The 16,080-nt window shown below is 42.0% G+C and overlaps 1 long non-coding RNA gene across 6 annotated transcripts in view; it reads right to left on the bottom strand.

Annotated features, from left to right (window-relative positions):
• Nucleotides 1–644: 644 nt before the first annotated feature.
• LOC309850337 overlaps nucleotides 645–16,080 on the bottom strand; it is a 52,398-nt gene continuing 36,962 nt past the window's right edge. For 4 of the 6 annotated variants that reach the window (XR_014304189.1, XR_014304190.1, XR_014304191.1 and 1 more), the window contains 2 exons: nucleotides 10,519–10,722; nucleotides 645–3,855 (listed from right to left, as the gene is read on the bottom strand). This is a non-coding gene — a long non-coding RNA (uncharacterized lncRNA). Of the gene's footprint in view, nucleotides 3,856–10,518; nucleotides 10,723–13,256; nucleotides 16,076–16,080 lie in introns of those variants that run through there. The other 2 variants (XR_014304194.1, XR_014304193.1) reach the window with 2 other exon arrangements.

Raw genomic sequence — 16,080 nt, 5'->3', positions numbered from 1 at the left:
GGTATCTTGTAATAGCACCCCTAGAAAACTAATACAAACCCTGTGAGAGGAAAAGTAACCAACCAGAAGCCCATGGGGAATTGAAAAGAAAAAAAGTATCTATCTATCTATCTAGATATAGATATGCCTATATCTATCTATCTATATATATCTATATATCTAACTCTTTAAAACATTGAAAATGAACGCACATTTGTGAACCCTGTCAAAAGAAAAACAAGCAAAAAAATAAAAAAAAATAAACTGAGCCCCAGGATTCACTCAGCTTTTCACCTGGAGGAATTCTGGATGGTGAGGGTAGGGAGGAGATTCCAAGGAAAAGATGGGAATCTCCCTGGTGTGAGGAAAGAGAGATTGGAATTCAGGAAGGCTGGAGTGATGAAAACGCCATGGGTTTCAGAGAGACGGAATTCAAGTAGAAAACAAGCTCTTGAAAATACACACTGGAGTCCTCTTGAGTACTTGGTCCATAGGAAGCAGTGTGTGTCTTAGAAAATGCTCCAGGGTTCTGACAAAGAGTCAAGGCAACGGAACCAGATGGTTGCCAAGACTCCTACAAGGCTAGAGGTCATTGGAGTTCCTACCAGCCAGAGGGAAGTGTTCTTCTGGCTAAGTCACAATATTCAGTAGAGACCCGGTAGGAGTGGGATGAAATGATCCCTCCGAGAAAGCTGACTCTAGAGCTTCCCTAAAGAAGGGGGGAACAACTGTAAAAAGGGTCAGAAATACCTACTAATCTCTGACTGCCCCTGTGACAACCAATCAAAGAAGGCAGAGATTAGCCTCCAAAGGACTCAGGTCATCGAAAGGAAGGCAGTTCTAAAGGGAAAGGGAAGAAGGAATAGACAGGAAAAAGAAAATACGCCTAGCGAGGTAGTAGACTTCAAATTCAACATTTCAACAATGACCTTCAGAGTGAACGACTCAAATTATATTGAAAGAAAAGACCTCAATAGGGCAGTGAAAAATAAACTCTACTTAGAAGGATGCAGAGGCTACTATAGATTTTGTGGAAAGAAAAAGGATAAAAAGGACTAGACCTTACCCAAATGAATCCTCAAAGGCTGCTTTTCCTAGGTCTTGAGAAGAGACAATGGAAAGACACCTGATAAATGAACAGAGAAAGAAGACATTTCAGAACACAAAAGGACCCTTTTAGAAACACATGGCTATCCTCAAGTTGTCTGCATCCAATGAGAAAACTCATTGAGATCAACCATATTAAAGCCCATAAAACAAGGCTAAAGACATTTTTTGGAAAGCTTTTCTTTCTTTGTGAGAGAATGAGTGAGAGAGAGCACGAGAGAGGAGAAGGTCAGAGAAGCCAACTCCCCAAGGAGCTGGGAGCCCGAGGGGGAGGAGATCCTGCAAGACCGGGGTCATGACCTGAGCCCAAGGCAGTTGCTGAACTAACAGAGCCACGCAGGCACCCCTCTCCAGAAATTGGTCCACAACAGCTGAGGGGCACCTGGGTGGCACCCTCAGTGAAGCGCCCAACTCTTTGGTTCTGGCTCAGGTGGTGATCTCAGGCTCTTGAGATTGAGCCCTGAGGCAAGCTCTGGGCTCAGGGCAGAGTCCACTGGGTCTCTCTTTTTGTCCTGCCCTTCCTCCCTCACACTCAATTGTGCTCTTGCCCTAAAACCAAGTATGAAAACCCTTCACAGAAGGGAACAATGGTTGAGAGTGGGAGGGGTGGGGAGAGAAGTGATAGGCCCCAGGGCAAGCGGGAGGTGCCCGAGGTGCTGCCCGCCCTGCTAGGGCCGGGCTCCCTCAGCGGATGCCGCCTTCGCCCCCGCCGCCCTCGGTGCTGCCGTGGCAGGGAGCAGCAGGGAGCAGCTGAGCCCAGGGAGCCTTGGGGCAAGCCTCCTTGAGAGCCTCCAGCGCCCTCTGAGCTTGCTCGTTGGGAGGGGGCGGGGCCACAGGTCGGTCCAGGGAGGAGGTGAGGGCGGCACCCAGCTGCCCCCGGTGGGGGAGGGGCAGGCAAGACCTGCAGGGAGATCCCCTTGGGACTGCTGGAGCTGCTGCAGGGCTTCATGCTGGACTTGGCGAGGCAGCAGCCTGCGCACCCTGCCCTGCATCTGGCTCTTTCCTTAGCAGGGAGCCTGTTTACCCCTCTCTCTCTGCCTGTCTCTCTCCCTCCTTCTCCTCTCTGTCTGTCAAAGGAAGAAAGAAAATCTTAAAAAAATCATCAAACAACCCTCCATATTCTTGTCGTTCTTTAGGGCCCCATGCATCAACATTTGATTTTTACTTCTTGAATTGAAGGAATTGGTTGATTGATTAACGAATTGGACAGAAAGACAGAGACAGCGAGAGAGGAAGCCCAATTTGAGAAGGAGTAGAAGCCATGGAAGTGGGAGAGGGAGAAGCAGACTTCCTGCTGAGCACAGAGCCCCAGGAGGATCTGGAGCCCAAGACACTGGCACCAGGACCCCAGCAGAAAACAGCCACCCAGGTGCCCCACTCCATGATTAAATCCATTTTTCACGATTCAATCCATTGGATTAAGCAACACTCTTTGGGGTCTGCCTCCTTGAGTTAACACTAACACATTGTGTTTTCCTTTGCTCTTTTGTGATCACTGAGGATTTCAGGAATCTTTTCATGTTTCTTGGCCGATGGTTTTCTCCTTGGGATATTTCTGCTCTAGGATTTTCATTGTTTTGAAGTTACCTTTCATTCCTAGTTCTCCTATCTAGAGTTGTATACAGTTCCTTATCTGGTATCTCCATAGAGCCTTTCATAGTTTTAGTCTTGTCATTTGTTGGGCAAGATTTTTTGTTTGGAACCTTGGAATGAGTAGAGTCCAACTTCCCAACTGCTGCTGCCCCTCGGAACAATTTGTTACTTAAACTGTAACCCCTGGAGGATTTTACTAGTTACCAAGCACATTTACATATGACCTCTAGAAATACAAATACTGGCAACAGGTCTTTGGGGAAAAGGATGATATATGACTGTGAAGCTGGGTAGCTGGGGATGCCCAGTTTGCTCAGGGCGGAACATCGCCCCTTCACAGAAGCTGGGCATCAGGGGATACCTCGCTTGCTCATGGCGGAATACCGCCCCTTCACAGAAGCTGCGCTGGCTGGAAGCCCGGCCGGCCCAGGGCGGAATGCCGCCTGCTTCAGGAAAGCGGAGCACCCGGGAATGCCAGGTCAGCTCAGGGTGGAATAAAAACCGCCTGCCTCCTTTATCCTTTATCCTCCTTTAGCCTTTCTCTTCCCAGAAGTGCCTGTTGTTAGTTAGAAGAGTTCTTTCAATGTATTTGTTTAACTATAAACTTTATCCTTCTTGCTTGTTAGCAAGATGGGATTAACATTTGGCCTTCGTCAATCCTCCTATTGGCTATTGTTTTCTATCCAATAAAAGTTAGACTGTGGAGTTGCTCCTGGCAGCCGTCCTTTTCGACTGTTGTCCCCTGCTCCCAGTCTTTTGCAGCTGACTGGTTCATGCCTAATTCTTCTCTCGTCGCGACTGGAAGCGGCACCCAAGCTTTCTTGGGCTTCCTGTTTTTGGTGTTCTGTTCCACTCATCTCTGCCACCTCCCCCAGGTCCTCAAAATGGTTTTCTATTGTATCTTCCAGAAAATTTCTGATGTCCTGTTTAGTATGTAGGCTACATCAGTAGGGAATAGCGTTAAAACCTCTTAAGTTCCATGTGGATATTCACGTCATTGAGCACGGCTTGGTCAAAGTCTGCCCTTTTCTGTTGGTCTGTTTTCTCTGGTCATTTCAGGAGTCCTTTTGTAAGAAATCCTATCCCATCAGATGCTCCTCTCACTCTCTTTCTCCCTTACTCTTGCTCTCGCTTTTTTCTTCAGATTTGCCGGGGAATGACGAGTCCTTTTCATTCCTATGAAAATAGAAGAATTGGCTGATCCACAGATACCACTTTTAGTGATATACAAGTGTATATATAATAACTGATATGGAGATGTACATGTGCACCTACATATATATTCTTTAATCTATAAAGTATGGAGGTTGGATTAAGTCTGAAGTCTCTCGTACAGCTTGATAACCTGTGACTCTTTGATCAATAACTTCCATTTTCCCACAGGTCAGAGAAACGGGAAAAAATGCACATATGAACATATGTAGCACGTTAAAAAATGATCACAAATCCTATGACTCCCCATTCCCTTTGATTCACATGGGCTATGTGACTGTGTTAAACAGTGGAAGAGAGTGGAAGAAACATGTCAGTTTCAGGCCCAAGTCCAAAAGGAACCCCTCTGTTGGAACATTTGCTATTGGAGCTCTGAGTGGACAGGAAAGAAGTCCAACATCCTTGTTACAAAGACTGCACGGAAGTGGAGAGCCAGCTGAGCCTCATCTCCCAACTGTACCCATCAAAGTGACAGGCATGTGCATAAAGTCATCCTGAATCCTCTAGACCAAGCAGCCGCCTGCTGAACGCCACCACCCACTGACCTCAGTTAATGCCATATTAAGCATAAAAATTGCCCCATGAGATCCTGCCCTAATTTCTGACCCCCAAAACATATGTAATATGACAAAAGTGTTGTTTTAAGCCCCCAAATTTTGAAGTCATTACATAACTAATTGGGTAACATGGCAAATACGTATCCAAAATAATGTAAATCAAGGAATATGTTTAAAGGCACCAAGTTATCTTAAAAAGTTCTCTGAACACACAGAAAAACAGAAAGAGACCCATAACTATAGAGAACAAATTGATCATTTCCAAAGAGGAGGCAGCGGGTGGACAGGCAAAATGCGTGAAATACAGTGGGAGATAACAGGCTTCCAGTTACAAAATTAATAACTTGCAGGACGAAAGGCACAGCATAGGGAATATGGTTGGTGGTACAGTACGGCAAACACAGCATAACATACAGACTTGTCAAATGTTGTGTTTTATATCTGAAACTAATGCAACATTGTGGGTAGGCTATACTTCAATTAAAAAAATCAAAGGAAGTTTAAAAAAATTAAAAGTGAGTTCTGTTATCCAAATAGGACATACGAGATGGATTTCCCATCATACCATAAATTGAAAACGACTTCTCTTGATAGAACAATGCTTTCCTTAGTCTTAGTCCCTACTCCCTCCACAAAAAAAAAAAAAACCTACTTTCAAAAAACATCTTGGTATTTTGAAATTATAACTGCAGTGAGTGATGAGAGTGAAAACAAACTGATAATCCACGTTTCCTCATTTCTTATCCCTTTTATAAAGATGAACAGTAAAATCATATGTAAGAATTAACCAGAGAGAGTTCCATTTTCCACTCACTATAATCAAGCTGGAATTCTCAACTATTATTTAGTATTAGTTGATTCTGGTGGCAAATGCAAATATGGTTTCACTTCTTGGGCACATGAGGAAGATTTGGTCGGTGAAACAGACATACCAGGTTGGCCCAGGCCTGCACTGCCAGGGTTCAGGAAATTGCAAGATACAACCTGACACTTAAAACTTACCATCAACAACTACCAGTGCCCCCCCAACATCTTGTTTCTTCCCACAGACAGCTCATACTGAGACCTGTCCACTGTCAGGGTCAAGCTAAAGGGGGATGCCCACAAAGTAGGTGGGAAATGAGAGGATGCAACTGCAGCTCTGTGGGGATGCCTAAGGCCAGTGAATGCCCTGTCATGATTCTCCAGCACAGATGGGGGCAGCCTGCACCACGTGGGTAGAGCTCTAGGACACAGAAAGTACTGGAGTGGCAGTCAACAAACAAATGTGTTTGTGTAATATATAAACCCCCATAAGGTTGTCAGTTTGTGGGATTCACTTTTTCTAACTGTTCACCCCATGACATACAACTTCAGGAAACCCAGAGCCCATTGATTATTGTTGAAGGGCACATTCGGACTCAATCAAAGTGTAACTAAGCGTCATCATACACATAAATACAAATATCATTAAAAAATCAATATCACCTCAAACTTTCTTTTTCATTCCCAAATGAGCTTTTATGGGTTTTAATATCAATTAATGTGCTTATAGAACTGGTAAAAAACAGTCACTGATGAAATTTTAAAATTACCACTCTGCTTTCCCTAATTTCTGTTGATGTACTTTTATCTCACACAAAAATGAATTACTAAGGAATAAATCATACTTCACTGAACACATTTCAGCTGAAATGATGCACCAAGATGTACAGCTTTGGTCAGGCTTATACTGTTGTTGTCAACATAGTATATGGGGTGTAAGAGCTACTGTCTTTTTCTTCTCCCATGAATATTAGTCCTAACAGATTCTTCGCGTGGAAAGAAAACTTAGTCTAGAAGATACACTAATTTCTCTCCTCCCTGGTGAAAAATACTGTTAGAGGTATTAGTTTTAGATAGAGAAGCAAGTTCACTTTGGAAAAAAGCACACACACACAAAACCCTCCAACATGACCTTTAATACAGTGATAAGGGTGAAAGTGTAAACTTCATTTGGAAACAGCACCCCAAATACTGTTTTGAAGGGCCTTTACAACAGCGGTATACTCTTTGAAAAGATTTTTCAGATCAACTGATTGAATCATATTTAATTTACCTAGGGACAATTAGATAAAATTTAAAATTCCAAACAAAAACTTTTAGGACACAAATAAAATTATATGTGCTTTTATTCCCACAACTATCTCTAAAATTTAATATTCAATGGTTTAAATTGCTGCATTTCTCATTTGCAATGCAGATGAAGAGAGGAACACAGCAGACACATGTGAGATGAGGTGTGAGGCATAAAAGGGAGCACAGGAGGCAACTGATCAGCTGAATAGTGACTGCCCCAAAGATGACCATACCCTGAGCCCAAGAAGCTCTGAGTACTTTACCTTACCTGGAAAATGGGATTTAGCAAGCATGATTAAATTAAGGTGTGAGGGTGGAGAGATTATCCTGGATTACCTTATCCATAAGGAGACAGGAGGATCAGAATCAGAAGGCAATGTGAAGTTGGAAACAGAGGGATAAAAGGTGGTGCAATGAAGGGCCACAAATCAGGGAATGCAGGCAGCTTTAGAAGCAGGACAAGGCAAGAAAGTGGCTTCTCCTCTAGAGCCTCCAGAAGGAACACAGGCTGTTTACACCCTGATTTTACCACACTGAGACTGATTTTTGAACTTCTGATCTCCAGAACTGCAAGATAATCAATTTGTGTTGTTTCAAGCCACTGAGAATTTGTCATTTGCTACAGTGGCACTAAAAAACTACTAGAAGAACTCACTGAGACATATTGAGTCTGTACAATGGCAGGGACCATTTTTAGGTAGGACTATCTTCATTCAGGGTGTGGTAGTACTGGGTCTTGAGAGTTGACTGCCAGCATCCTTCCTTCCTCCCCCTCCCTGAACCCCAGTGCACTGTGTGCCTCCTCCACTGCAGCCCAGGTGACTCACAGGAAGCTGGCCCCATCCACACTACAGGGAAGGGTTCTGTCATGGAAGCCAGTCATGTTCCTCCTGGGCCATTCACACAGCCAGCTGCATGACAGTCAGTGCCTTGTTACTGTTCTATGAGAGACAGTAACCTAGGTTGTCCCCCACACACAAACGGGAAGGGCTTTACAGAAATATCTGGGTTTTTCTGAATGTGAACAAGGAAAGCAGTGCCCCCACTGCGGGCAGCCATCACACAGTCAGCAGGGGGTGGAAGACAAACTGGCCAGAGGGAAAGGGCAGAGTAGGGAAAAATGGAGAAAATCATGGAGACAGTGTGAATAAAATACATTCTCTGCAAGCCCTGCCATGAGCTGCTTCTTCATGAGATTGAAGTTTTTTTTTTTTTTTTTTTTTTTTTAATCTTTAAGACAGTTTGAGTTAGGATGAGACAACCATCCAAACTGATTCAGGAGGTCAGACTTTACGGAAACTAAGAAAGCCAGATAATAAAAGTAGATGACTCACATGTGTGAAAGTTTCCTTTCCAACTAAGGGCGGGGGGAAAACTAGAACCTTGAATTTGTGGTTATTCCGCTATTATTGCTATTTTTCATCACTCAAATGTATTTTTCAAGAATGAGGAACTTATTCTCAATAAATACAGTGATGGTTCCCTGAAAATTTGTAACCAAATAGGGAACAGTCAGAGTCTCTAAACAGATTGTTTTGAATTGACTTAACAATCACACAAGATAGACTGTAAAATTTATCAAAGAGTGGGGCTGAGTTTCTTATATATGATTTCATGCAAATTTTTGTCTACCTGATGATTTTTAGTTTTTGTCTACAGGGTGAGTGAATAAAGGTGTCTCAACATGGTCCAGAACTAATGGTGTTCCCTGGCTCACTATGAAATCCAGGGTCATTTCTGTTTCCTTTTCCATGAACTTCTCCTTCCTCTCATTTGGTCTGTTTTTCAATTGGACTGTTTGTCTTCTTCTCAATTTGTAGGCACGTCAGAGACATGAACTCCTTGAACAGCTGATGTTACAGATGCTTTTCACAGCCTATTGCCCACATGCAGCTTTACTCTTTATTGATATACAAATATTATTCAATTTTTTAAAATAAAGTGGCATGTCATTTCTTCTATGGTCTGTGGGTCTTATCTCTACCTAAGGTAGTCTACCACTTCCCAAATTTTTACATGCCCCTAGATTGTCTCCAAATTCTTTATCATTTTGTTTGTAGAGTTAGAACTTAAACCAATTTACAATGTTAATCAATCTGACATCTGCTTACATATGTGATAGGAAGCAAGAGTTCTAAGAAAGAGAGTTCTTTCAGCTCTGAGGGATAGAGCTTAAAGTCAATATTCAATGATACTCTGTCTCATTTTCTAGAAGGAACTGGTGGTTTCTGTTTGGAACTCTGACAATTTTTTCTTAGTCCCTGAAAGTCAAATAGGTTTATGTCTGTTTTGGTTTGAGTCTGTTCAGCTAATTCTCCCTGGGACTTGAAGGCTTTATGAACTGAAGGCATGACTGTATTTCAGCTCAAGTAAATGCTGCATTAGTTCAGTTATAACTTCTGTTATTTTCTCCTTTTGTCCTCAGGATACTTGCAAGGTAGATTTGGACCTGACCTCAGATCTTACTTATTCGTTTCTCATTTCCATCTCTTTGAAATTTTCCTCAGTGTTCTGGGATATTCCTTTGGAAAATCAATTTTGTGGGGCACCTGGGTGGCTCAGTGGGTTAAGCCACAGCCTTCAGCTCAGGTCATGATCTCAGGGTCCTGGGATCGAGTCCTGCATTGGGCTCACTGCTCGGTGGGAAGACTGCTTCCTCCTCTCTCTCTCTGCTTGCCTTTCTGCCTACTTGGGATCTCTCTCTGCCAAATAAATAAAATCTTTAAAAAAATCAATTTTGTTCTCAGCAGTGATCATTACTGTTTACAGGGTTCCTATTACATGTTACAACTAGTGAATTTAAGTTTCAAATCTTTCTTGTATTTTTATGTTTTAAAAGATTTATAAAATTTATTTGACACAGAGAGACAGAGAGAAAGTGAGCACAGACAGGGTGAGTGGCAGAGGAAAAGGGAGAGGGAGAAGCAGACTCCCCACTTAGCAGGGACTCCCCACCCCCCACCACAGGGTTTGATCTCTGGCAGACATTTAACCAACTGAGCCATCCATCCAAAGCTCCCTTTCAAAATCTTCAGTAAGTATTTTGCTGCTCTTTACTGTAACTGTATCCCCCTCAGACTTCTTGACAGTAAGTTTCTCTAGCTCTGTAGTCAGTTCTTAATCAATGAGGGCACGTGCTCTGGACCTCAGTTTGGTGCTCCTCCACCAAGATGCTACCTGCCACTCAGGTGTGTGAACTCTTGCAGCTCAGGCCTAGTCACACTTTTGGAAACTCTGGGGCATCAGCGAACCTGCTCTAAGGGACCATGCTTTGTGCATAAAAGCAGGCCCCTGCCATGAAGCAGCTCCTCTCAAACCTCCCCACGTTGTCCTTCTCTACACAGCACAAAGTCTCTAAGCAACTCAACCTGCTGGGAAAGCCCATTTCTCTATGACCAAAGACCACAGGAGAGGGAAGGTATACCATGGGTCCCACACAGAAAGAGGTCTTCACTGAAAGCCTTCGAAAGAGAGTCTGCCTTTTCTTCCAGGCATTCCATCATGGCACCTCAAAATCCTGAGATGCTCTTCCACTCCTCCCCCTGAGATGCCAAAAGGCACTTGGCAGTCGAATAGGTCCTTCCCACAGCCCACCTACATGATTCTTGAGGGCCTGCCTGGTGCTTGGGATGGGTGAAGGCAACACAGGCCCCTGGTCTTATGCTCTGATGTCACTGGTTCTTGAGCAAAGGAAGGAAAATGAGAGGGTCCAGGAGACTGCACACAACACCATGTTCTCAGAACATCTCCCTGGCCCCCAAGATCACCTTGTCATGGCAATGTCAGCAGAGCATGGCAAGTGCTACCTCAGAAGTCCCTCTGACACCTCAGCAACAGAGAGAGAGCCCACCCATAAACATAATCCCTAGAACCAGCATTCTTTAGGAACCAAAACCCCTATGAGTTAATTACTTTGGTATGTGTTAGTGTATTTTTACCTATGTAAAATATAAGAAAAAGAGGAATGACATACCTGTATGATTTGGGGCAGTACAGCAACTTGATTTTGAGTGTTTTGGATTATAGCTAGATACCTTTTTTCCAAAAAAAAAATTATAATCCATTTAATAAAAACAATGTGAATTGCCATGTATGGAATTTTTATACTATAAATGTTTTCATTGTCTTGAGTTGTAGTAATGTACATACACTGGCGCTGGTCTCAAATGGGGGATGTCTGGAAGGAAACAGAATACATGATTAGGGGAGTGAGTGTAACCCACCACCCTAAACAGTTCAATTTCTCACAAACATATACCTCAGCTATATATTTGTTTGGATGAATATCAACTAAAACTTTAAAATTAAAGTACCAGAAATTATTAGGGATGACATTTTTTGGTAGACTTGTTTCTAATTCTGCCTTATGACCTGACAAAGGTGGGATGGTGGCTCCTGTTACTGCTTGCTTATTACAGCTATGGCATACAGCGGTGGAAGTACTAAGTACTAAGCCACTAAAAATTTTGAGAAAGGATAAGCAATTCTAATAGTAAGGATATTTTCACATACATTATAACTAATTTAATATTTTAGGACTGAAACAAATCTAGAAGAATGTACAGACATTCTTCATCATTTCAGGTACTTTAACATCCAACACTACCCTAATCAAATCCATGGGACTTTAGTTTTATAGCCTTTTCCTTGTAGATGAATCTGAAGAATAGAATCAGTATAAACTACTTTATGTCTGAAAGAATTCATCTTTGAGTATCAGACTTGACCAGCTCCACAGAATTAATAACAAGTCCCTTTCTTGGTGCAGCCACATTGGGAAACAGTGTGGAAATTCCTCAAAAAAATTAAAATGGAGCTGCCCTATGACCCTGCAACTGCACTCGGTATATACCAAGAAGATACAGATGTAGTGAAAAGAAGGGCCATCTGTACACCAATGTTCATAGCAACAATGGCCAAAGTCACTAAAGTATGGAAAGAACCAAGATGCCCTTCAATGGATGAATGGATAGAGATGTGGTCCAGATACAATATGGATTATTATGCCTCCATCAGAAAGAATAAATACCCAACTGTTATATCAACATTAACTGGACTGGAAGAGATTATGCTGAGTGAAATAAGTCACCAGAGTCAATTATCATATGGTTTCTTACTTCTGGAGCATAAGGAGTAACACAGAGGACATTGGGAGATGGAGGGGAGAAGTGAGTTGAGGGAAATTGGTGGGGGAGACAAACCATGAGAGACTGTGGACTCTGAGAAGCAAACTGAGGGCTTTAGAAGGGAGGCAGGTAGGGGGTTGGGTGAGCCTGGTGATGGGTATTATGGAGGGCACGTATTGCATGAAGCACTGGGTGTGGTGCATAAACAATGAATTCTGGAACACTGAAAAGAAATAGAATAATAAAAAAAAAGTTTCTTTCTCTTTCTTTAAATTTCATAATCAATACAAAAAGTTACATGGTATTGGACTTGAGCTACTACTTGCTGTATGTCCAGCTCTCTTACTGACTTTCTTTTTTTTTTTTATTTTCAGCATAACAGTATTCATTGTTTTTGTACCACACCCAGTGCTCCATGCAATCCGTGCCCTCTATAATACCCACCACCTGGTACCCCGACCTCCCAACTTTTATATACCTGGAGGCACTTGCATGAGGCAGACAAGTTCTCAATAAAGAACTTTAATTTCAATATATTAAAGTATACTATGTTTTCCACAGTGAATATAGACTATTTATCAAATCAGAAACAAGTTCTGAAAAAAATACCCATATACAGATAGCTAACAAATACACAGCCCGGTACCTCTAAAGGTTAGTACTTCCACATATTTCAAAAGGCATCAAGTTTCTGCTGTTTTCCCCTGATCCAAGCATGCACATTTGTGTGTATGTAAGTAAACACCCAAAGACAACTGAATTAATAGTCCACATTCACCACATGGATTAATGCCTGTTGTGATCTCTTTCCCTCCCAAATTGTTTCTGATTATTCACTTTAACTAATTTTGCCTGCTTTCCAATAATAGGGAAAAGAAAATTTGCTTCCCCACCCCAGCACCAATCAAAGGGATACTTCTGTCCTGTGAGCCTTCATTTTTCATAGGGGAAAACAAACAAACAAACAAAAACCCAAAAAACCCTGAGCAGTGAAACTAGAAATTCCCTCATGTTTCCTTCCTTTCTGGAGCTTACTGCCCTTAGGTTGCACAGTTGCCCAAATATTGGCCCCTCCAAAAGAAGCTGTAAGTAGCACGTAGTGGATGAAAGATCCAGGATATAAGGAAGGGCTACTCTGGGCAGTTGCATGGCCTGGGATGGTCTGCCTCACCACTGGGCAAGGTCTGGGGTCTGGGGTCACCATACCTCAACACCTTTAAGAGAAGACTTCAACAAGAATGTTTATTTGAACATCTTTGCATGAGAAAGTAAACATTGCCTTCAATAAACTGTTTCAATTAAAAATTAAAATTTTAAAACATAATTTTAAATATAATTATACCAAGAAGAATCATGACACATGTTGAATTATTTTAGGAGCCACAGTCTTCCTGAGGTACAAATAAATAGTTTGTACAAATAGGTAAAATCATTTATTAGGAAACTTAAAACCTCTTACAATAAAGTTACCATTAAATATAAGAATAAAGTGACTATTTTGCTTAAAAATAAACAAAAGTCACTTTGAAAGAGAATGGCAGCTTCCCTGTGGACATCCTCTATACCCAGCCCAATCAGTACTTACCAAGTACAAGTTTGTAGATTTTGCTAACATGGTAAATGATGGAAATAAATGAGGAAGACAATATTTTCAAAACAGTGTAAAAAGAACTTTAAAACAAGTAGCTTGATTCTCATTATCCTTCCACTCTAATTTGTAGCCTTTGGATAATATGTGGGAAAGAACATATGTACATTTAAATTTTAACTTAAATGTCTACTGAAATAAAATGCTATCTTATTAAAATTCCTATCCGAAATTAAAAAAAAAAAGTCATGGTGACAAATAATGTTGACAATCATGTAATGTAATCCTATCTTAAAACTCAAATGATGCTAAGAATGAATATTTCAAAACTAAATGGTTCACTTTGTTAAAAATATTCTTACTGAGTATTAAAAAAAATCACCCAATGGTATCATGTTTTTAAACTCATTCTACTCATTATGCCTGTATTTTATCCCACCAGTTCTCTCTAATGACTTAGCATTCTTTCTTGTCTGCTCTCCTCTCTCATTTCCTTTCGCCAGCACCAAAAACACAAAGACTCCAAAGTCGTGAGAGCAGACTGGAGTATCCCTTTGTCTTCTAGAAGCTGTGCATTTTGACCCTACTGGTCCATTACACCTGCCCAATAGGCAAGATTGCCCAATAGGACAGTGCAGTCAGGAAGGGAGGCAAGGACAGAATCTTGAGGATAGCAGAGAGAAAGAATCACCTTAAGAAAACTGGCAAGAATTCCTATCTTACATTGAGGTCTTTCATCCATTTTGAGTTTAATATTTTGTTCTAATAACACAACTCTGGGTGGGCTTCCAGATGGCTCCTCAGTGGGGACACATCACCAGGAAGACAATACCATGATTAGAATTTAGAATCTTCAGCACCCCCACCCCAACCCCTACATTCCACCAGAGAGGGGAGGGGGCTAAAATCAGAGCACATCTATGTAAGGAAGCCTCCATAAAAATCCTCATAGCAGGGACGTCTGGGTGGCTCAGTTGGTTAAGCAGCTGCCTTCGGCTCAGGTCATGATCCTAGCGTCCTGGGATTGAGTCCCACATCAGGCTCCTTGCTCAGCAGGGAGCCTGCTTCTCCCTCTGCCTCTGCCTGCCATTCTGTCTGCCTGTGCTCGCTATTTCCACCCCCCTCTCTGATAAATAAATAAAATCTTTAAAAAAAAATCCTCATAGCAGGGGTTTCAGGAAACTTCCAGGTAAGTAAACATATCCAGGTACCAGGAGAGAGATGAAACCCAGCTCCACAGGAATAGACATTCCTGTGCTTGGGACCCTCCCAGACTGTGCCCTTTGTGTCTCTGCATCTGACTGTTCATCTGTATCCTTTATCATACCTTTCATAAATTGTAAATGAAAACAAATGTTTCCCAGAGTTCTGTGAGCCACTCAGTTGAACCAGAGGAGGAGTTGAAGGAACCTCTGATTTGTAGCCAAGTTGTAGAGAAGTTGTGGGTAACCTGGGCCCCTCCTACTTGTGACTGGCACCTAAATGTGATGGAACAGTCTCACGGGACTGAGCCCTTAACCTGTGGGATCAGATGCCATATCAAGGCAGACAGTGTCAAAGCTGAGTGAAACTACAGGACACCCAGCTGGTGTTGCAGAGTTGCCTGGTGAGGGAAAAATCCACGGCCTCAGCCACAGTGTTAGAAGTGAAGTGTTCTGTGTGAATATGGTAATATGAAAGCAGATGGGAGAACTGAAATGTTTCCTTGACATAAACTCTCACACAAAATATTATGTATGCCAGGTCTTTGCTGATGTGATATAGCACATATTCAAGTTCTAGTGAAATATCATAAAGAGTCAACTCAAAAAAACAAACAAACAAGCAAACATACAAAATATGGATGAGCTGGGAGAAAATAAGCAATGTTTCCTCTTTTCTATCAAGAGGAAGACCATTCATGAATTATCCAAGATTTTGCTTTTACCTGAATAACCATACAGTTCAATAGTACTTGAAGGAAAAAGCATGTTTGGTCCTCAGTGATCCTTTCCCCTTATATGGCCGGCAAGAGTGGAGTGATTCTTGTGGATATATCTTTGCTCCAGAGTGGGGTAAAAAAGGAATTCTTCCACCAACGTTCAAAGGGTTTTTAAAAAATGGCCTTCATTAAAATACATCTGCCCCTCCTTTGGAACCTGCTCACACTACACTCCAGGCCAGCGAGCATAAAGGGGTTGGAAATATGGTACAAAGTCCCATGAAGCCACCGCTTCCTCTAAACTATTCTTCTCTCTGCCAAATTCTGCTTTGGTCAGCCTAAGGATCAAATACCTGTCTTTGGGCAATAAAGTGATGTGCATTAATCAATCATTGGCCCTAACTGGCAAGTTCCTTAAAAACTCATGGGACACAGATGGTTGCCATGACTTTCCCAGGAAGCAGCTACTGTCTTTCCATGAATGCAGCATGAAAATACACAGCTGGGTGAGCAGATGAATGTCCACTCGTGAAACAATCATGCTGAGGACAATAAACAGTAGTTTTGGATGGCAGATTTAAATTTCATTCACAGCCAAGAAAACACTCCAGATACATGATGTGTCTCCACTTCCTGCTGTTTCCAACATCTGAGTCCTCCCTTCCATTCCTGTTTCCACCACTTCAGTAAACGTCTCCTGTCCTCATTGCATATAAAAAAGGCTCTGATTCTTTCTATTCTAATGTCTGTAAGACATTACTGTGAACAAGAGCAGGGGATAATTCCTCCTCCAAACCCATCTATGAAATAAAGGGTTCTATTCAGGATCATGACAAGCTGAGGAATCCCTCAAGAGAACTTCCAGAGTCATTTCAATCTGTAAGGCTGGCTAAAATGTTC

This window comes from Mustela nivalis (assembly GCF_964662115.1).
Source record: "Mustela nivalis genome assembly, chromosome: 16".
NCBI classification, from domain to species: Eukaryota; Metazoa; Chordata; class Mammalia; order Carnivora; family Mustelidae; genus Mustela; species Mustela nivalis.
The sequence above is the reverse complement of the archived record's forward strand: the minus strand, read 5'-3'. Positions and strand labels throughout refer to the sequence as shown.